This window comes from Stegodyphus dumicola, chromosome 2 (genome assembly GCF_044657685.1).
Source record: "Stegodyphus dumicola isolate Sdum_Otavi_A_Nest chromosome 2, ASM4465768v1".
Lineage (NCBI taxonomy): Eukaryota > Metazoa > Arthropoda > Arachnida > Araneae > Eresidae > Stegodyphus > Stegodyphus dumicola.
In genome coordinates, this window is record NC_140769.1 from 213114139 (window position 1) to 213136571 (window position 22433).

The 22433-nt window shown below is 33.0% G+C and overlaps 1 protein-coding gene and 1 long non-coding RNA gene across 8 annotated transcripts in view; one reads left to right on the forward strand and one right to left on the reverse strand.

Annotated features, from left to right (window-relative positions):
* The window catches only part of LOC146998837 (uncharacterized), a 101949-nt gene extending 87313 nt beyond the window's left edge, over positions 1–14636 (forward strand). For 3 of the 4 annotated variants that reach the window (XR_015039765.1, XR_015039766.1, XR_015039767.1), the window contains one exon: positions 13275–14636. This is a non-coding gene — a long non-coding RNA (uncharacterized LOC146998837). Of the gene's footprint in view, positions 1–7910; positions 8827–13274 lie in introns of those variants that run through there. The other variant, XR_015039768.1, reaches the window with a different exon arrangement.
* LOC146998836 (uncharacterized) overlaps positions 1–22433 on the reverse strand; it is a 215673-nt gene that overhangs the window by 191000 nt on the left and 2240 nt on the right. For 2 of the 4 annotated variants that reach the window (XR_015039763.1, XR_015039760.1), the window contains exon 2: positions 9776–9812. The gene's annotated coding sequence lies outside the window, so the exon portion shown is untranslated. Of the gene's footprint in view, positions 1–9775; positions 9813–16787; positions 17508–22433 lie in introns of those variants that run through there. The other 2 variants (XR_015039762.1, XR_015039761.1) reach the window with 2 other exon arrangements.

Below are 22433 nucleotides of genomic sequence, written 5' to 3' on the forward strand. Positions count from 1 at the left end.
CTTAGATTCTGTTTTAGAAATATGATGAAGCTTACGAAAAATCTAGGAAGCGAAGTAATTCCGTACAATATTTTATAATTTTTTATCAATGATCAACCTGTAAATATAATTTATCGACATGCAAATATAATTTAATAATTTAATGTGTACGTATATGTTACCGTGAAACACCGAAATTGGAGGATATCGACTTTCACCGGAGAATGACAACATTTACCACATACATCGGTGAAAGATCGAATATTGCATTACATTCTTGTACATTCGGACCCTCACCGATGTTATGTCGACAATCACAGATATGCTCTGGTGTAGGTCGAAAAGAGAGTTCATAAGAAGTCATAATAGTTTAAGTTGTTGCAATAAATAAGATTTGAGTCACATAATTTAGTAAGCTTTTTATTACTATTATTTTATTTTCTCATTTAGAACGCACTGTATAATTAAGTAAGTTTTTAACTTCTATTATTTTCCTTTCTCATTTTCAATGTACTGTGTGTTTTAAGTTCTTATTTTAAGTCTCAAGTGCTTTTTTTCGTGACTGAATTACGGAGAAGAAATATATTCTTATATGTTCAACATTCACCGGTGAAAGTCGACATTCTCCAGATTTCGGTATTTCACCATAACATATGTTCTACATGTAAATATTATAATATATATATGCATGTATATGTGAGGAGAAGGTTCATTAGCGTCTGAGTGGTAAAGCCGCTAAACAGTGATAGTTCGGTCCGGAGTTCGCATTCCAGTGAACGGAATGGCTGTATGGGCGTTTACGCTCCCCGGGGAAAGCGATTAGAAATACGATTTGTATGCGATTGAAATGCGATATTAATGTGCAAAATTGATATAATTTTGAATATTTGTTTCACCTGTTCATTCGTGCTTTCCCAGTGCTCGGGTACCTTGGCAAGGTCAGGGGGCTCCCTCTCCAAGGAGGGTCGAAAGCCTGAGCAAAAGTGCCTACTACTTACTGACTTGGTGTGAACCCCAGGGTACCAGGTCGGTCTACAGACCCAGTGCATCTTATTTAGTTAAGCGTTGAATAACTCTACCTACATCAAAATGAGTTCTAAAGACATTCTCAAAGAAGGACAGGCATATATTGCCACCTTAGAGACAATATTGACAAATTCTGGCATATTCTGGCATAAACAAGGCAGTAGCCGCTGATATTCGACATCAATTTCAATTGATGTTCAACCTTCTAACTGAACAGTGTGTCGAGATGGCACACATGGAAGGACAAATTCATCAAACGCCAAACATTAAAGACTCTTATGCGGACGTACTTAAACGTCCAGCTCGTGACCGATCCAAAACATGGAGAAAACCAGATAAACAACATGTCACTATTTTATACCCCACAAATGAAGGGGATAAACCAGACAACATCAGAAAGAAGCTCTTAAAAACTATTGATCCCACAAAGCTCCACATTGGAGTGAAAAGACTTAAAAATGAGGCAAAAGGTGGTCTCTTAATAGAGACCAATAAAGCGGAAGACATAGAGACGCTAGAAAATGAAATAAATACTGTACCAGAACTTAAAAAGGACCTACAAATTGTTCGTCCTACACGTAGGCTTCCTAAAATTATAATATATGATATTCCAAGGGACTTGACTAAGGAAGAACTTAAGGAAGCCATTTTAGCCCAAAACGAAGGCATCGATGGTGATGGCCTACAGGTTAAATTTCCTATCAAGCATAAGAACAGAAATCATTGGGTTTGTGAAACCTCACCGGAGGTTTTCAAACACTTACTAAGTTACGCAAACTGTGCGTTAATTGGGAACGTTTCAATTTAAGAGAATACATCAGACCAACGCAGTGTTTTAAATGCTGCCAATACCGACATATTTCTAAACAATGCCAAACAGAAGAGGCATGTGGACATTGTGGAGAAGTGGGACATTCCCACAAAAATTGTGACAATAACTACCAAAGATGTATTCATTGTGCAGAAAGAAATGCGAATAGTGATAAGCACCTTGACGAGCAGCACTCAAGTTTCTCAAAAGACTGTCCTAGCAGACAGCTAGAAATTGAAGATCTTCGAAGAAAAATCAATTATGGCTAGAGAACTTATTCAAAATATAAAAGCGTTGCAAATTAATTTAGCGAGATCACATGTCGCAACAGCACAACTAAAGACTTGTATCTTTGAATACGACTTGATTTTTATTCAAGAACCATACTGTATCAATGACAAGCCGTCTGGCTTTCCGACTCAAACATTTTTTCTCCAAATGACCACCCCAAAACAGCCACAGTGGTGGTTAACCCACGACTTACGGTTCTGAATACTTACGCTTCTTCTACTTTAAATGTTATTACATTAAAGATTGAACATAGGACAATAACCATTTTTAACTGTTATACTCAACCTATAACGGACTTAACAGATTTAACTACTCTGTTAAACTTAGCTGAACGTTACTTTGACGATCAACATGATCTTCTTCTCCTTGGCGACTTAAACGCGAAAAGTGTGCTCTGGGGCTCCCCCTTCAAGGATCCCAGAAAACGCACACTTAGAGAATTCTTAACAATGCATAGACTGGCTGTTGAAAACGATCCGGGTGGTCCCCCTACCTACAACTGCACAAGGGGAAAGAGCTGGGTTGATATTACAGCTTCCAGATCAATCTCTTCCACGTCTTTCATTCATAATTGGAAAGTTATGGACTGTATCACTTTAAGTGATCATTGTTATATCTCTTTTGAAATTACGTATCAACATTCTAGCTCAACTCAAAGAGTCAAATATAAACTTACACAAATGGATTGGCTCTTACTGAAGGCAAAAATTGGTCACTTTTTTGGTTCAATGGAATCTTACTTGCCTAAAGATACAGTTGATCTTAATCAACTTATAATTAAGTGGACTCAGAAAATAAAGGAATACTGTGACTTGGCAACCCCCGCCAAGGGAAAATATGTTAAAACTCAACACAAAGGTGTCCCTTGGTGGACCCCGGAACTCTCAATATTACGAAAAAGAATCCTCGCTTTGAGAAAGCGTTATCACAAATGTATTCATGATGACGAACTAAGGGCACACTATAAGCAAGTCTATGAAAAAGACCTTGCTCTCTATAAAAGAAAGCTTATGCAAGCCAAAAGAACAACCTGGAAAAGATATCTGGAGCGTCTAAGTCCTAGTTCACCCTTCGGGGTACACTATGACATTGCTAAGGGGACTATGCAATCCCCTCTACAATTAAAAGCGTTACTCAAACCAGATAAAACCAAGACTTCCACAATAGAAGAAACTATACGTTTCCTAATGGATTACCACTTTCCTAAAGATATAATCAGCGAAGACACGGAGTTTCATACGACAATTCGTAACAACTTAAGGAATCCATATAATTCAATAAATGATGTTCCGTTTACGATTCCAGAAGTGGAAAATGCTATCAAATCCCTCAATCCAGGCAAAGCACCTGGAATGGACAATATATCTAAAGAAATTATAGCTGAAGTTTTCTATGCTAACCCACAATTACAAGTAGCGTTACTTAATGAACTCTTCCGTCGAGGAATATTTCCTAACTGCTGGAAGACAGCGAAATTAGTATTATTCTCAAAAGAAGGAAAAAATGGTGAGCTTCCTGATGCTTACCGCCCTATTTGCTTGCTTAACGCATGGAGTAAAGTCTATGATAAATTAATCACTAACAGATTGACTTATTTCTTAGTATCGAATTCCAAATTAAGTGAACAACAATATGGCTTCACGGCGGGAAAATGCTCAGCAGATGCCATCAAGGACAACATAGTCTCACAAATAGAAGCAAACCGACGTAATAATAATTACACCAACGTTATCTCTTTGGATATCAAGAGTGCATTCAACAATATTTGGTGGCCGTTCCTACTACAGGAACTCCGCAATCTGGGATGTCCTCTAAATATTTATAAAGTTATTGAAAGTTTATTGGATAATAGACATATAATCTATGAAATAAATAATGTTCAATACTCCATAAAACAAGAAAAAGGATGTGTACAAGGATCCAACTGTGGACCACTATTCTGGAATATAGTAATGAATATAGCTTTAAAACTCGAATTTGAAGATGGAATCCACATCCAAGCTTATGCGGACGACGTTTCACTCCTAGTAACAGGATCTATGCATATGCAAATTCAAACCAAGGCAAAGTTGGCACTTCAAAAACTATCAGAATGGGCACTCAAGTGCAAACTTCAATTCTCTCCCGAAAAGTCAAAGTCTATGTTTATAGCAATCAAAAAGCGTGGTGCAGCCTATTCAGCACCGACAATAAAGATGAACGATCATACCATTAAGCAACAAAAATCCATTCAATATCTTGGAATAGTCATAGATGAATGCCTTACCTGGCTACCTCATCTAGATTATATTAAATCTAAAGTTTGTAAAATAATGAACAATCTTCTTAGATTACTTGGGATGCCCAAACCAGTTCTGAAAGAACTTTATAAACGTGCAATAGAGCGTACCATAGTATACACATGTCCTGCCTGGTGGTACCCACCTACGGTAAAAATGCGAAACAAAACAAACTCTATACAACGCATAGCACTTCTTGCAATGACCAAAAGCTATAAGACTGCCCCTACTGCAGCTCTTCAAGTGATTGCTGAAATTATGCCGCTTGATCTTAAATTGGACATGGAAAGCATCATCCAACGTACCAAACGAGGATGGACTGACTTTAAATATGAGGACTTAGAACTTTCACGGGATCAGATTGAATTCCCAGTACCTAAATGGCATTCTCATCCAGCTCATATTCAAGTCTTCGGATGGGACAACAAGCCTCCAATCGATAAAGGTTTAGAAATTTATACGGACGGTTCAAAAAGTGAAGACGGCACTGGAGCTGGCTTCTGTTCCTTCATGAATGGAGTTTGTCACGATCAATTTATGTTTAAACTGGATAAGACTAGTACAGTATATCAAGCTGAAACTTTAGCATTAAAGTCGGCATTACTATGGTTAAAATCACACCCCAGTCCTGCGCATATATATTCGGATAGCCAGGCTGTTTTAAAGTCTATCCATAAATACAATATCTATAATCAGAACATTATCGCCATAAAGAAATTACTGGCTTTTACAAAAGCAAAGCTTCATTGGATAAGAGGACACCAAGGCACTGCCGGCAATGAAAAAGCCGACGAGCTAGCCAAACAAGGGATTTACTCGAACACGTACCTAGACTGCAAGATCCCTATGAGTAATAGCATCAGGACGACAAACGTTCACACTTCTACCGAATGTTTCGGAGAAACGGCATTTCAGTGATTTTTTTTAAATCAAGTTATCACTAATCACGGAGCCTTTCCGATTTATATTAACAGATTCAAACTAAAGGAATCTACATGCAAGTGTCAATGTGGTAGTGAATCCGCAGATGCACTTCATATGATTATAGACTGTTCCAGTGTATCAACAAAACGTAGAGAAATTTTCAAACAAAATATAACTTTAGAAACTCTAAAACAACTAATTAAGAACGACAAGGGACGATCTTTGTTATCAAGTTTTATGGAATACATATACCATAATGAATCAGATCTGTACTTATAAATTGATTGTATTATATAATATTATTGTACTTATATTGGAATACTCATATCACAATGAATTAGATCTGTACTTGTAAATTCAATCGTATCATGTAATATCTTTGTACTTTTATTTGCCATGTTATTAATCATTTAATTATTGTAATACTTAATATTGATTCTTTACTTTGTTCTTCCTATCATTCTATGTTGCATTGTATAACTCAATTTATGTTCAAAAAATAATTTGTTTTGTAAATATAAAAACATGCTATGTAATGTATTTTTTCAATAAAGACGTTGGCGAGGCCAACACATCTCCTAGTCAGAAGACCTCAAAATTCTAACTAGGTCTTTCAAAAATTCTAATTGGCATTATTTGATCTTTGAGCTCTTGCTCCAAAATTGAAAATTTCCTTAGCCTATTGGCTCTGGTGATACTTCTGCTTAAGAAGTGCGGACCAGACAATCCATTTTCATGTTGTATGGGCGTTTACGTGGTTTTCCCCATGTATAACGCATATACGATCCAGTTTTGCTTAGAAAGTCCTCTACAGAGGCATCCTTACCCTTAGGCAGATAGCCGTCGAGTGCTTTGCTATATTTAAATAAACCACAACAAACCATATAAGTAATTTAAAAATCGCTTTATTTTATATATGCTTATAAAATGTATATATATATGTGTGTGTATGCGTAATTAAAAATTTTCTAATTGCTTCAGAACCTAACATTTATATTGATATTATATACATATACATACATTAATGAACATTGTATATTTAAGATTTTTTTCTTTCATATTTTATACCTGGTAGAGACATTAGGTATTTTTTTCCGGAATCAGGCAAAATGAAAATTAACAGAGCCTTCGCCGGGAATCGAACCACGGACCTCTGACAATACCGGCTCAGCGTGCAGAACCACTACACCATGAAGGGATGCTAGGAAGGCACGAGAAATACCTTACATACTCCCCTTTTGAAAGGGCGACTGAGGTTTTTAGGGGACCCAATCGCCAAATCCTGGGCGCAGAGAATCCTTATGAAACACCCTTTTAGTTCGGGCGCCACTTTAGAGACATTAGGTATTTTTTTCTGGAAGCAGGCAAGATGAAAAATTAACAACGCCTTTGCTGGGAATCGAACCACGGACCTCTGACAATACCGGCTCAGCATGCAGAACCACTATACCACGAAGGGATGCTAGGAAGGCGGGAGAAATACCTTATAACCTTGTTCTTTATTTTGTTGCATTTATTTATGCCTATATACATACATATAAAAAAAAACATAATAATAGGCTAAAAATTAAAAGCAAAATTTTTAAACCCGTCCTGCACTATAGATATGTGTGTATTGGACGGCAGAATTTAGGGAAGTTGAAATTTTTGGAATTTGGGAAAGCACCGAGTGTCAAAATTAAGGGATGAGAAGTATTTATGATTTAGGGAAAGCACTGGGATCCAAAGTTTAGGCATGGTTAAAATTTAGAACTTACAAAAGCGCTTTGCAGCAGAATTTAGGACCTGTAGAGGCGATACCAGGCGGTTTCAAGCGCCAGCCCTAGATAAAGCCTTAAGTATATATGTGGGAGTTTATTTATTCAGGACTCATATTAGTTTGAAGCATGTGCAAGAAATAAACGTAGGTATAGTAAAAAACTAAACTATTACAATTCAGGCTTAATTCAGAACGCTATAGGAGCAAGACAAAATTTAGCGAAACCACTTGGGTTTCATTGCCAATCTTGTGATACATAGCCAATAACGTATAACACACGCTATTAAGTTAGGCTAAAATTATCATTACTGATTCTAAGGCATTTTAAATTAATGTAGCAGACTGCGCTGCTCCCTGACCTTCTAATTTGACCCAGTTTATTAATTTTCGCAGACTGTTATTATTACAGAAATTTTATAAAAACTAAGCTTGAACTTTCGATTATGTCGAAAAGAGTTTCCAATTCTGGAGTTACAAAAGGGATCTACAAAGCGAAACCATGTTTAGAAGTCCATTAAACAAAATGTGGAATTGCTGCAAAAAATGCATACAGGCATATTCGTCTTAAAATTATGTGAGGAGTATGGCATTGGAAAGTCCACTGTATATGACACAAGAAAAAAGAAAAAGGAACTTTTTGAATTTTTTGTGGGAGCATCTTAAACAACTTGCATTGAACGAAATGTTTAATAAAGTAAACAAATATTAAGCTTTCTTTTGTAAATTTTGATACCCTTTAGATCATAATTGTTCTTTATTTCATAAATTACAATTTCATAATTTTAATTGTATAATTTCTGCATGCCATCTTACCAGATTTAAATTGATGATCTATTATTAGGGGGACCAAAAAGTAATGTCGTTTCTACGCATGTCGACAACAACGATAGACAACAACATGCTAAGGGCAGAAGTGGACGCAAATCAATGTCAAACAATCGAGGAACTGTCAAACACTCTTAACCAACCTTGGTCGACCAAAAACATTTAAAGCAGAATGGAAAAATAAGCAAAGCAGGTGTTTGAGTCCCCCATAATCTGTCCGAAGAGAACAAGGCCAACCTATCCATCACACGCAATGTATTGCTTCAACGGCACCATACAGAACCATTTTTTGATCGCTTGATTAGTGGAGACAGAAAAATAAGTCCTATATGATAATCCAAAACTCAAAAGGCAGTTTTAATAGGGGTTACAAAGGGTTTACATCCCGAAAAGGCACTTCTGGGTATTTGGTGGAGTATTCGTGGAATTGTTCATTTTGAATTGCTGAAATCTGGAAAAACTGTTAATGTAGACCTTTATTCTGAACAATTGGATCTAGTGAACCAATCTTTAATTGGAAAATATCCGGCGATTGTCAACGGAAAAGGCGTCATTCTGCAACACGACTGTGCAAGACGAACACTGGAAAAACATAATGAATTGGGGTGGGAGGTACTGCCTCACCCACCATATTCGCCCGATATCGCACCCTCGGATTTCCATTTATTCCAATCCCTACAACATTTTCTTAGTAACAAAAAATTTCAAAATTTTGATGATGTCCAAAATGCCATCTTGAGATATTTTACTCAAAAACCAATTGATTTTTATTGATCTGGGATTGAAATCTGCATACTAGATGGCAAAAGGTTGCTGATAACGAGGGTGATTATATTATTGCTTAAAAATAAAAACTTGTTACAAATTTATTTGTTTGAATTTAATGTAAGAAAGCAACATTACTTTACAGCCCCCCACAGGATTTGGAAATATCCCAAATCCGGAATCGGCTAGTGTGGATTTCGAACTTTGTACTGTATTTATTAATACTATATGAAGAGATACTTTTTTAAATTATAAAAAATATTGCTTAAATTTTTAATGCATTTTATTCTCACTTTTTTGAAGTGTTTGTAAGAGTAAATTTTTAATTTTGCAATGTTATTGTCTGTTATTTTACTTCAATATTTATAATTAAATTTTATATACAACAAAATTTATTTTGTAGATTTCAAAATTGTGCATCATATACATATTTAATACTTCTAAATATGTCAAACAATACATAAAAAGTATTATAAATTAAACATGCTTATCTTCTACTACAGAAATGTTTAACAGCAACAAAATTTAATTATAAGATTTTTCTTTTCTTTCATGTTTGCAGCAAATGCAAGAAATAAAAATAATTCTGAAGATGTTTTTTATGTTGAAAGGTATCTAGTGGCATTAACTGCATAAGATACTTTTAAGCAAGTTGTAGCTTATATTTAAAAGAGTCGCTGATATTATCATCCAAGCCTCATATTTTCAAACTACAGTAAATTTTTTTATAAACATGAGGTTTAGAATAATCACTTTCCTAAAAATCAAATAATGACACAAACATCAAGTTCTTAGGAGCCTGAATTAATCAGAATCACAGAAATTCAGTGGTTATGTAGAAATTATCCACAGCAGGACAACTCAGAAAGTTCTGGGGACAAGTAAAACATGCACCAAAAATTTTGGAATCATTTGCCATGATCTTTATTAAATAAATTTAAGATGATTTCTGAAAATAAAAATTCAACTTTTTTTAAAATTAAATACTGGAAAGCACTTTCCTGTTTTCTCACATGTGCTTAAAATTCTAATTTAGAATGCAGTTGTCAAGAACTGAATTTATTGCCTATGAAAAAATATTTCATTTTCAGATTAGATATAAAAGAATTTTTTTACCTCAGTAGTACATAGAGACTTCAAACTGCAAAATGTCCTGCAAAAAAGAAATAAAAATGCATTTCAATAGTCAGTACATAACAGAATATGCTATACAATATTTACATATAAGTTGCTTCAAAGGACTAAACTGGGAAGTAAATTTCTTCTGAAATTTAAGATGAATATGAAGAAGGTATACAATAAATAATTATGAAACTAAATTGAAGACCTTTAACTAAGAATTTAAACATGCTGCTAATTAATGTATACAGAATCATAGCCTTTAGTGCAGTAATAAGGAATAGCAAATGTAATAAACAGTAACTCTTTAATCAACACTAAGAAAACTGCTGAAACTGAACATAAAACACTAAGTTAATAATTTCAGAAACAGTTACAAAAAAATAATTGTTTAAAATCTTTACATATAACAACATAACACTGTTGGGCATAATAACAATTCAGCCTTTTAGGGCATAGTACATGCAGCAGAAAAGGTTTGAGATGGCACACAATTTGCTCTCAGTTCAGTTTTATATCCCTTTGGCCAGTGAAGGCAAACTCATTAGTCAACAGAGTCAATTATCAACAGTTCAGCACTGTATTTATTAATACTTGTATTCTCTTTTCAAGTATCTTCTTCCATTCATTCTCTGCATATGTCCAAACCATCTTATACCTTTCTCAACACTACATCTTTTTTCGCTCCACAACACTCCCTAAAATTAACTCAATATTTCAGTTTTTAAGTCTTAGTTAAACTATATATATATGTCGAATAAAACTTGATATTATACTTAATAACGATACTATTTTATTGATAAAAGAGAATTGCAATATATTGAAAAACTTGAATCGCAATAATGACTAACAAAACACTAATGTAAACAATGGCCTTGCATCTTCTTGAAAAGTTTGCATTTTGTATGTTGTTTTTCATTTTAAGCCTTATTACAAGTTTTCATGAATAAGATGACTTCTCTATTTACTCTTGACAAAAAGTTCATGCTTGAAAATTATTGATCGTATGAATATGTAGACTCGAATAAGAAAAACATCAAACGTTAGTTTTTTAAGCTGATTACATGAGTCGGGAATAATATTATTCCACATGTTTTCCTTCTCCAGATTACTTGTGCTGTGAACTAAGCACACATTTATTTTTCTCCAATGTTTCTACATCAGCACTTAAAATGTTCAAATTTCAAGTTTCATAATTTTTTTTTTTTTTTTTAAATTCAGCAATTGATTTCAGAGTTGCCAATGTGAATATTAAACAGAGAAATGCAATTCCGTTGCACTAGTATTAAGAGGTTTTTTAACAAAGGCTAATGTTGCTTTGCTGATTCAGAATTCCTGAAACCTGCTGAGAAAAACTTCTGTCATAAAACTGTTGTTTTGAAATGGCAAATGTCAATATTAGATCTATTTTCTTGAGAATGTTTCAACAGGCTTGGAAAGTGAACCAAAGTTTCTGTTTCAAAAATCTTGAGCAGAAAGAGATAATTTGCTTTCAAATGAAATAACTTCTTCCAACATCAGAAAAATTGTGTTTCCTCTTCCCTATAGGAGGTTCGAATCCCGCGAACGGGCTGGCTGCATGGGCGTTTTCGTGGTTTTCCCCATGTGTAACGTGTTAAAAATGAGCCAGTTTCCCTTAGAAAGTCCTCCACGAAGGCATCCCTCCTCTTAGGCAGATAGCCCTCGAGGCTTTGCCATAATCACACACACACACACACACCTCTTCCCTATAGTTTTTTGATTAAGCTGATTTAGATGAGATGTAACGTCTACCATAAAATAAAATTTTTGGATCTACTGATCATTCATTAGTTCTGGATTATAAACACTCATTTCAAGGAGTAATGCTTTAACTTCTGTTAATAAGGATGCAAAACATTTCAAAACATTTCCTCTTGATAACCAACGCACTTTATTATTCAGCAGAAGATCTGAGTACTCGCTCTCCATTTCAACTAAAAATTCTTTAAACTGGCGATGATTAAAAGCTGTAGTAATAATGAGGTTAACAATAATATAATTATGAATTCCATAACTTTGCAAATTTCTTCTGGAAATGTCGAGCACAAAGCGCTTCTTGATGAATGATACAATGGTAAGTAAGATCTTGTCACTGATTTTTCCTTTCAAAATAATAACAAAAACGTTTCTTACCCCGGTCATTCTTTTCGCCCTGTTTGTTGCAACTGAGACAAGTTTATCGAGATTTGGTGATCTACCAGGAGACCAGAAGAAAAAGCAGAGTTGGCAGCTGTGGTTTATAAATATAAAAAACTATTTTTATTCGAATCCTGGTATATACCAACATTTTCTGTACTTTTTTTGGTTTAATTTATAAAGTAAGTTCAAAAGCAATCTAAATAAATATATATATGCATTTTTCAAGTACTGAAAAGGAAGGGCATGATGGGAATGATCTTCTAGCAATGGTGAAAGGGGTGGAATAGGGCAAAATAGGTTGAGAACCACAATGTTAGATCTTTTAAGTATTAGTTAAAAAAAAAATAAGTTTGAAGCTTTACACGGCATTTAATTATTATTAAATGAAATTTGTTTACATCTAATTAGAATTTCGGAACACTTCCGCAAAGAACCCGGCAAATGTAAACATCGCCAACTCTGGCGATAATAGTTCAAACCTGGTAATCCGGCAGATTCAACCTATTCGCTTGTAAGAAGGTTGCAACCATTCCTCTAACGTTCATTTTGTTGAATTATCACCGTCATTGTTCGCATTTGCCAATTTAAATTATTCTTCACTTATTTATTATTATTTTTTTTTTGTATTTTCACGTTATTATTTATGAACTTTTAACAAATAGATAGAAATATTTTCATATAATAAAGGAAGTTTTCGGTGACAGATGCTAGTTTGTGGAAGAAAATATGGCGGGAGAGGGGTTAATGATAATTGGTAACATGGCTGTTAACGTAGCGTTAAGCACACAGAATCATGAGGTTTCCAACCGATAAAATATTTTGACTTCATCACCTGCCAAAATATGCATTTTAAATAATTAATTAAGTAATGTTTTTATTATTGGTATGGTCATCTAAAATTATGAGAAAAACAATATTTATGGCTTAAAACTTTAACCAGATAATATATTGTTAATGCTTTTCCAACAATAACATTTGAGAAGATTTCAGGTGTGACACACAAAGAGATGATTAAACTGAAATAAAAAGTATTATTGATTCTCTAAAATGACAGAATAGTTTTATGGATACTCAAAGTCATCAAAATTAGCAAACCACTACTTGTGTAATGAATCCAAGTGCAAATGACTCTTCAAAAGTTTTATTAACAATGCTACTGAATAGAATTTCAATACTGAAAATTATTGGCACTGTCAAATATACTATGAAAGACAGGCAGTTGTTTCAACATAAAATGCTTTAAACTGTTTACAAGTAAATTGATAAAAATAACATTGAAAAACTGTTTATGTAAAATGGATGTATTAAAAGTCATGCATTCATTAATTTATTACAGGCACATGGCTCTTATTGAACTAAGACTGTCACTGAATGATTGTTTGGAATCGACATTTCTTGCTGTCTGAAACCTACTTCACCTATGATGTAAATATGCAGTTGTGGTTCTCACTTACATAAAGTTTAGCCACTCCTGATCGATTATATATGTCTACTGTATTTATACCTATTATACTAATTATCAGATACAATTTTGAGAATATCAACAAGCAAAACACTTAAAAATTTAAAAAAGACACTTGTAGTAGAAATATTAATATTCTATATGAATTATGGAAAGTACATGTAATGAATAATACCATGACCAAACACTTAAAAAAAAGAATAGATTAAGTATTTCCTACCTCGATACTTGAGAAAGCAATCCTGTTACACAACACATAGTTAACTTTTGATTACATGATATTACATATTACATATTTAGTCCTACGAGTGGTTAAGAAGGCTGAATAGTGGTAGTTCAATCTCGGCTCAAATCCTGAAAAACGAGCTGGTTGTGCAGGTTATTTTTTTCGTATGTGTTTTGTGAATTTTGTGACATTTTCGTGGTTTTCCATGAGCCTATTTACCCTAGAAAATATTCACAAAAGCATGCCTTTTTCAGCTAGCTCTCACATGCTTTGTATATTGAATTAAGTACACACAAACCCTTCTTAATTTTAAAATGATAAAGTTATTAAGTTCACATTACATGCAACGAAGCTTTTTACAAGCCAGGATACTTTCTTTAACAATTACAGTGCTAATTAGTGCTGTACTTCTCAGTTATATGTGAAATAACATCTCAGTGTCACTGCTTGTGACACATTTGTTTCACTTAAGTCTTCTTATGCAGTCATAAGCATGAAATAAACAAAACAATAACATTTGAGAAGATTTCAGGTGTGACACACAAAGAGATGATTAAACTGAAATAAAAAGTATTATTGATTCTCTAAAATGACAGAATAGTTTTATGGATACTCAAAAACTCATGGTTATGCATGAAAAACCTAATCCATACATCCTTGGTGACTGATATTAACATAGTTTTTATGCTGCATTTGTGAACTACGCGGTTAAATTGAGTGAAATTGTGACTAAATTTCAGAAGACTTATAAAATTATGGTGTGAAAATTTAAATGTGAAATTAAAATCAAGGATACATTGGACAGAACAATCAAAAAAGAAATGTTGTCCATAAATATATTAATAATAATTAATGATAAAATGGACATTTAAAATATTCATATAATAAATATATACAATTAGTGTAATTAAAATAAATATATGCATTTAAAAATGATCTAACTTGGACCATATTTGCAATTTTTGTAATGTTATTAAATATGGACTTTAAATAAAATTTTTAGCAGCATACATCATTTGAGTTTGTTTAAATTATGGAAAAGCATGGGAGAGATATCTGCCTAAAAGAAAAGATGCCTTCAAGGAGGTCTTTCTGAAGGACACTGGTTTGAATCCACGTTACATATTGGGAATACCATGAAAACAATCATACAACTTGCCCATTAGCTTGGCTAACTAAACTACCAGAGTTCAGTCACTTTACTGTTTAGCTGCTGATGAGCTGTATATCAGTTGCAAAGCAGTGCACAAAAAATGATATATTCCTTGGTTCTCGTTATGAGTTACACAGGGTTCATAGCCACATTTTAGTTAAAAAAATAAGCACTTTTCAAGCACATTTTAAGAAAAAAAATAAGCACCTGTCTAATGACATTATACACAACTGCATAACCTTAATTAGACTTGTAATTTAAAATATGAGAAATGCAGTATTTATTAAGAGAGAATAAGCATTACCTCAACCATGGAAAATAATTACTTTTTTTTTTCCCTTTAAATTTTAAATAACAGTTCAATTTACAGAACTAGTTTACAATGAGAGGAAAAAAAAAAAAAAAAAAACTATGCAGAACTAAACTATATTACAAGATTTAATGATGAAATTTCAGTTCAAAATAGAGAAAATAAATAATAATAAGGCATATTTATTGTATTTGCTTGGAACCTAATAATAAATACAATTTATTTTTCCACTCATATTAATATTTAAATAATTTAAATCTAAATTCTGAATATTTTCTAAATTTTCATTGTATATCAGTTTTCTCTTAACAGATATTGCAAGCAAAGTAATTTAAGTAAAAAAGAGGAACATTTCTGAAATCAGAAGACAGAAATTTGCTTCATGCAGTCATCCTTTAACAGTAAAAGCTTAACTAAGCCGCATACTTGGAAACTGGCGAATATTCGGACAGTTGAGCGTAACTTGAAAAAGAGGAGCGGAGGGGGGGGGGTTGACTGTAGCCACTTTTTAGATATTTCCGCTAAATAAATGCTTTTGACATTTTGATATCTGAATCATATAAAAATAAACCAATGGAACTGAAAAATATTCTGCTTAGCAAGCACAGTAAAACTCTTTTAAGTGTTCATAAACAAATCTCAAACAGAACATCAAAATTAATTAATTAATTATCTCTGCGAAATATCGCAAACGTTATTGCACAATACGTGTGCCATAATTCTTCCCTACGTGATATTACGCAATCGGAATCAACAGCTGCTGAAATTGGGAGAATAAAGAACTAAATATGAGTAACTGGGGTGTTTTTCATTCTAATTTTCAACAGACGGCGTTAAATTTCCGCAATAGAATCATTCTTCGCTTGGGTTGGTAGACCACAGAACTTTTAGTCCTATTCAATCCAGATTGGAAAGTGACAAAAAAAAAAAAAAAAAAGTCCGTTGCTTGTTTTGCAGCGAACTTGTAACAGTTTCAATATTTGAGATTTTGCGGAGAAAGGGGAGAACCTCCCAATCTTCGCACTATATAATGTATTGGCCAAAAAAATTTAAATTATTTTGACTATTCGATTACTTTCCCTTTATTTAAGCCATTCCGAGTATTATTCCTAAAACGCTGTGTTAAAATACAACCATTTTTGGAAGTTTACTATACTTCAGCAGTTACTGCAACTGTTATTATAAACATTCATACATATACTCATAATATAAGCATAATGATCATAATAAACACAAATATGAACTGACCAAGCGGAACGAGAATGCAAATTATTAAGATCTGGATAGAAATTTAAACGTGTATAGTATTTGGGTGAGAGGAAAAGAATGCCGAATGTACCGAAATTTTCTACTGCTTTCGCAATTCTTTGACCAATATAACGACGGGCACCTGTCTGTACTCTTTGTGCGCACCAAAGGTTATGTTAATGCAGAGAAAGGGGGAAAAGCTATTTCCGGGAGTATGATTCACCACCTGACATTCAATATTAAGAAAAGTTGTTTATTTAGTTTCGGCTTTGGTAGGGGGAAAATAGCGCGTTCATTAAAAAAAAAGCACTAAAAGCAAAAAATAAGCACTAAAAACAAAAAAATAAGGGCTTTAAAGAAAAAGTAAGCACCTATAAGGGCCTTTATATTTTATTTTCAAATATAAGGACTTATAAGCACTTATAAGGACCGCTATGAACCTTGGTTACATGCAAAAAAGCAAGTCTTAATAAAAATCGATATGCCAAATGTAAAGTTAATATGTTGGTTTTTTCGTGCAATACATGAACATATACATAAAATTTAAAAAAATAAGTCAGAGCAGAATATAATTTATTACTAAAAAAACTTTTATGTAATCAGTTGCAATTAAGTTTCTATTTAAATGAGAATATCTATTCATTTCATTTATGCGATCATAATGGATTTTCAATCGTAGTTTTGGAAGTACTTTAAAATTATGCAATGAAGATATTAATCGTAAATTCACAATTTCTTTAGAAACTGCACTGTTAAAAACATAAATATTTTGGAATTTTATAATACTGAAAGATATTCAAAGACAGATCTCAATTTTCCCAAGAAATTGCCAAGAAAAAGGGTCATTATTACAAAGCTCAATATTACATGATTTTTCTACTTCCATTAAGCTTTACATATTGTTTTCTGTGCTAACTTGAATTAAATACAAATTTATTTTCGTGCATCGTGTTTAACCAGTTAATTTTGAATTTTCACTTTCGTATGCTTAATATATTGTTTTCTCTGCTAACGTGAATTTATGTTACTTATTCTTTAATTACTTTGATTATATTCTTTAAATATCATGTTTACGCGGCTTACTTCCATGTGTTTTAATATCTCATAACCAACGCCCATCAACCATAGGTGAACTTGGCGAGTAAAACAGCAACGGCGCCAACGGGTTCTCTGTGGATGAAAATTCAGAATTTCTAAATCAATCAAACACATTCATGAAAACAAGCAATTTCAAAAGTCATTATAATAACAGTAGTCAAGAAAGCATAAAGTTACCAGCAAGAAATCTCTAACAAAGTTAAAGATCATCCATATAATCCAATTGCTATATTAATCAAAATAAATAAGAAATTCAGTACAAAGTCTGAAATCCAGACGTCCATTATCCGAAATGATCTAAAATCCGGACCTCAAAACCACCAACAACATTTTTCTCCTAAGTTTTACGCATGCACATTTGATTCCACCCCCCTCCGAGCATAATAAAACATCTGGAGTGTGCCAATTCTTAATTTCACTTTGACACTAAATGAAATACATTGTTATTGAAGAAACAAAACTTTTAGCATAAATATGTACGATCAGGATCAGTAACTTGGTTTCATTCCTGCGTATCCGCTTTATGGTACACATCTCAAACTGAAACATTCCACATAGATACATCATTGATCTGACGCCAACCTTGGGAATCATTATTTATTATACTTTCCTTTCATCACCGCATGTTTATCAAAACATGACAACTTCAGTAATGACTCATGTAGCGATGCCTAAACAATTTTTGGTACTTTTCCGTTTTGCCGGCGCAAGCGATAAAGTCGCCAATAATGGTACAATCGATGCCAAAAGGAATATTCTCGCTGGTAACCTTTTACGCCTCATTTTCAAAACAAGTCGCAGCTTTTTCTTATCAGATTGATTGGTTTTTTCAATACTGGCATATAATTACATAGAATTTTTATCAGATAGTTCAGTTTTATGTCTAAGGCCATTTTCAGTAGTTAAGTCAATTAGGATGCAATCACAGCTCTTACCCGAAGCCGAAAATATAGAAAAGGTAAAGTCAAGGGTTAAATTCATCAATTCTAATAAGGATACATTAGCGAAGTAAAGCACTGCAGTTTTACATAATTTCTAAGTAAGCTATTCGTACGAATTGAAATATTTCTTGCATTTAAACTTGTGTTCCAAATTAAGATTTAACTTGAAATTAATGTAGATAATTACTGAGAGCATTAGATTTTTGTAGAGTAGTTTACGTGAGATGAGATAGCTTGGGGTCACGTGATATAAACCGGCGAATTAGGATTTTGAACCATGAAAGCATAGTAAATTCTTAAATTAATGTCTTTTTACAAATTTATTGTCTTTATTTATCGGCTTTTTATAAAGTTTTAAGTGATATTAAAATGTTTATGCCTTCAAAAAATGAATTCTTAGAACTAAGATTTTTTTAATATTTTTTATGTGTATACTGTCTGTTGTCGCCAATAAAGTCTGCTTGGCGAGATTTGCGCCGGCGAAACGGAAAAGTACCCAATTTTTCTTGTTAGTAATTGAATAATAAAGGTGTATGGTAACCTTATATGTTGACATTACGCTTGGCGATGATTACAGATTTAAGTTAAATGTGCTAAAAAAATGTTTACGAGGAAACATTTACCAAACATTTCTTTCCATGTGATAAAAATAGATTTTGTTGATGATACTCATAGACTCAAAGATTAAATTTATGGCTATTTGAATTAAGAATAATTGATTTGTTATTCACATAAACCCAGAACCAGCACCAGGGCTCGTATGGCTGCAGAGACTCGGAGAATTTAGGACCCACAGAGACTGCATCAGGCGGTAAGATATCTAGCGCCGGCCTTCAATAAGGCTGAAATATATGTGGGAATTTATTTATTCAGAACTCTAATAAGCCTTAAGCACGTGAAAGAAATAGACATAAGTATGATAAATAACAAAACTAATATAATTCAGGCATAATTGTCTCAGTGCGTGATAGAAGCAAGATAAAATTTAACAGAACAACTTGTCGTTAGTCGCCAAGCTCATGATGCATAGCCAAATATGTACAGTGAAGGATAGCTAAATTTGATGATGATAGCCACTAATTTTAAAGGTTTTCGGATATAGCAAAACAAAGGCGAAATTTTCCAATTAACGGATTTTGTAAAGAAATGTGGACAAGCTGTAATAAATGAGGATGATATAAAAGAAGTTTTCATTGTGATGACAATCCTTCTCAATCATCAATCAATTAATGAATGGCGAAATCTGTAGTATAGTTCTAGATCCAGAAAATACGCTACTGATAGTGAAGAAAGTGACAGAGAAGTTACTGACAACGAGAAAATTTTGATTGACAAATTAATCGGAATTCTCGAAACAGCAGTTACAGGACTTCAACAATGTAACTAAGCAAAGGATTATGCCTGTCTACAGAATTAAAGAGAATGTATTAGCGCAACAAACGGAGCAACTTAAACAACTTGCATTGAGAGAAATGTTTAATAAGGCAAACAAATCAATATTAAGCTTCTTTTTTTTTTTTTTTTTTTTTTTTTTTTTTTTGTAAATTTTGATACCCTTTAGGTCATAAATACTTCATTATTTCACGAACTTTATCCATGTACACGTCGATCTATTTTCACTTAAAAAAAAAAAATCCCCGAATTTCACAAAAATAGCATTGTGCACTCTTTTAACTTTATCCATGTACACGTCGACCTATTTTCACTTAAAAAAAATCCCAGAATTGCACAAACTTGCATTGCACACTCCCTTTACTTTGTCCATGTACACATTGATATATTTACACTTAAAAAGTCAAAGGAGCACCAAATTCTACAATATAGGGGAAAAAAATGCAAAATCTCAATAAAATACATTTTAAACCAAAAAATAAAATAACATAGAAAAGAAAAAACATGTTATATATTTAAGCACTACCAAAAGCAAATATTCACTTACCATGATTTTCGAGTTCGCTTCGTACACCCCGAGCCACGTAAAAATCAAAATATCAATCATACTCAAATGACTTTTTTCAAACCAGGTACTCTTTCTGATCGAACACTTCACATAGTGACCATCTGAACTTTTCTTCCTACAAACCCATTCAAATCCATCTAAACGATTTTTACGTTCGACTAGACGCATATCCTTCCTACATACAAAACACTTATAATGGCTACTAAGTAAACCTACATTTACACACCAGTCAATTAAAGCTCTTTTCCCCTTTTGCTCCAAATTGTACAGAAACTTCAAATTAATCTTACTACATTCGGCCATTCTACTGTCTAAAGAATCAAACCAACACACACCACAAAACGCTTACAAAACATCCCATGATTCAAAATTTCCCAGAATCATGCACCTGATTATGTCACAATAGGATTTCCATAACATTCAACTACTCAGGCTACCATAAATGAAACAACAACTTGGTGATAAATCAAACAACAACTTCACCATAATACAAGGGGTACCTTAAAGTCTACTCTACCCCAATTTTTTTACTTGCTATTTTCAAGTTGGCAATTTTGAGAAACGTGCGGAGCAGTGGGTGATTCTGCACTCTCCCAGTTTGTCGCAAGGGCTCTTATAGGATTTTACCCAAATTTTAATTAACATAATCTAATATTTTAAAGTTGCAATTGCATAACATTATGGGAAGAAACGTATTCATGGAAAGGTTGTTTTACATTACGGAAAGCTTCTATCAATCTACAACTTTTATTTATTTTTAATTAAAACAAATTTTAAGACTATTTAACAGGAAGAAAGAAATAAAATAGAATGGAAATATCCCCATTATAAATAATCAATAAAGATCCTGAATTATTAAAAAAAAGTGTGGAAATCTTTCTCTTCCTAAATATTTAACATTACTGGATAAATAGTAGCATTTAGGCTGATTAGCATATTTCAGCTAAATATCCACTGTATCCTTAATTCTTACTCATCTATTACAATATAAATATACCTAAGTTTGAAAAATAATATTAGGTACTTTTCCGTTTTGCCGGCACAAACGATAAAGTCGCCAATAATGGTACAACTGATGCCAAACGGAATATCTTCGCAGGCAAACTTTTACCCTTCATTTTCAAAACAAGTCGCAGCCATTTCTTATCAGATTGATTGTTTCTTTCAATACTGACATACAATTACATAGAATTTTTACAAGATAGTTAAATTTTTTGCCCTAAGACCATTCGCGGTAATTAATTACGATGCAATCACACCACTCACCTGAACGCAAAGATATAGAAAAGGAAAATCAAGGGTTAAATTCATCAAATCTAATGAGAATGCACTAGCGAAGTAAAGCACTGCGGTTTTACATAATTTCTGAGTAAGCTATTCGTACGAATTAAAATAATTCTTGCATTTGAACTTGTATTCCATAAGATTTAACTTGAAATTAATGTAGATAATTACTGAGAGAATTATATTTTTGTAGCGTAGTTTACATGAGATAAGATCACTTGGGGTCACGTGATATGAACCGGCGAATCAGGATGAAAGCAAAGTAAATTCTTAAATTAATGTCTTTTTACAAATTTATTGTCTTTATTTATTGGTTTTTTACAAAATTTTAAACCATACTAAAATGCTTATGCCTTCAAAATAAAAAATTCTTAAAACTAACATTGGTTAAATTTTTTATGTGTATACTGTATGTTGCTGCCAATAAAGTCTGCTTGGCGAGATTTGCGCCGGCGAAATGGAAAAGTACCCAATATTATAATTAAATTGTCTTGGACTAAATATCTCACAAGATTAGTAAAGTTCTGCTTCAAGTAAGAGAAAAGCAGTTATGTAATTAATTGATAATACTGTATTATATTCTACAAGACATCTTTGTGTGTTTTCCAAGAGGTTTCACCTTTCAAATTCTGCCCTGCTTCAGAAAATATGTTATAGTGTCAAAAGCTGTTAAATACATGATTTTAGAAATTTTCAGAAAGATCATTTCAAAAATTTGGTTAATCTTTGGAACATGGTAACAGGTAGTTTGGTGACATTTTGGTAAGGTGATAAAGGTTACTAGCTAGGATTTTAGCAATAATCTGAGAAGTA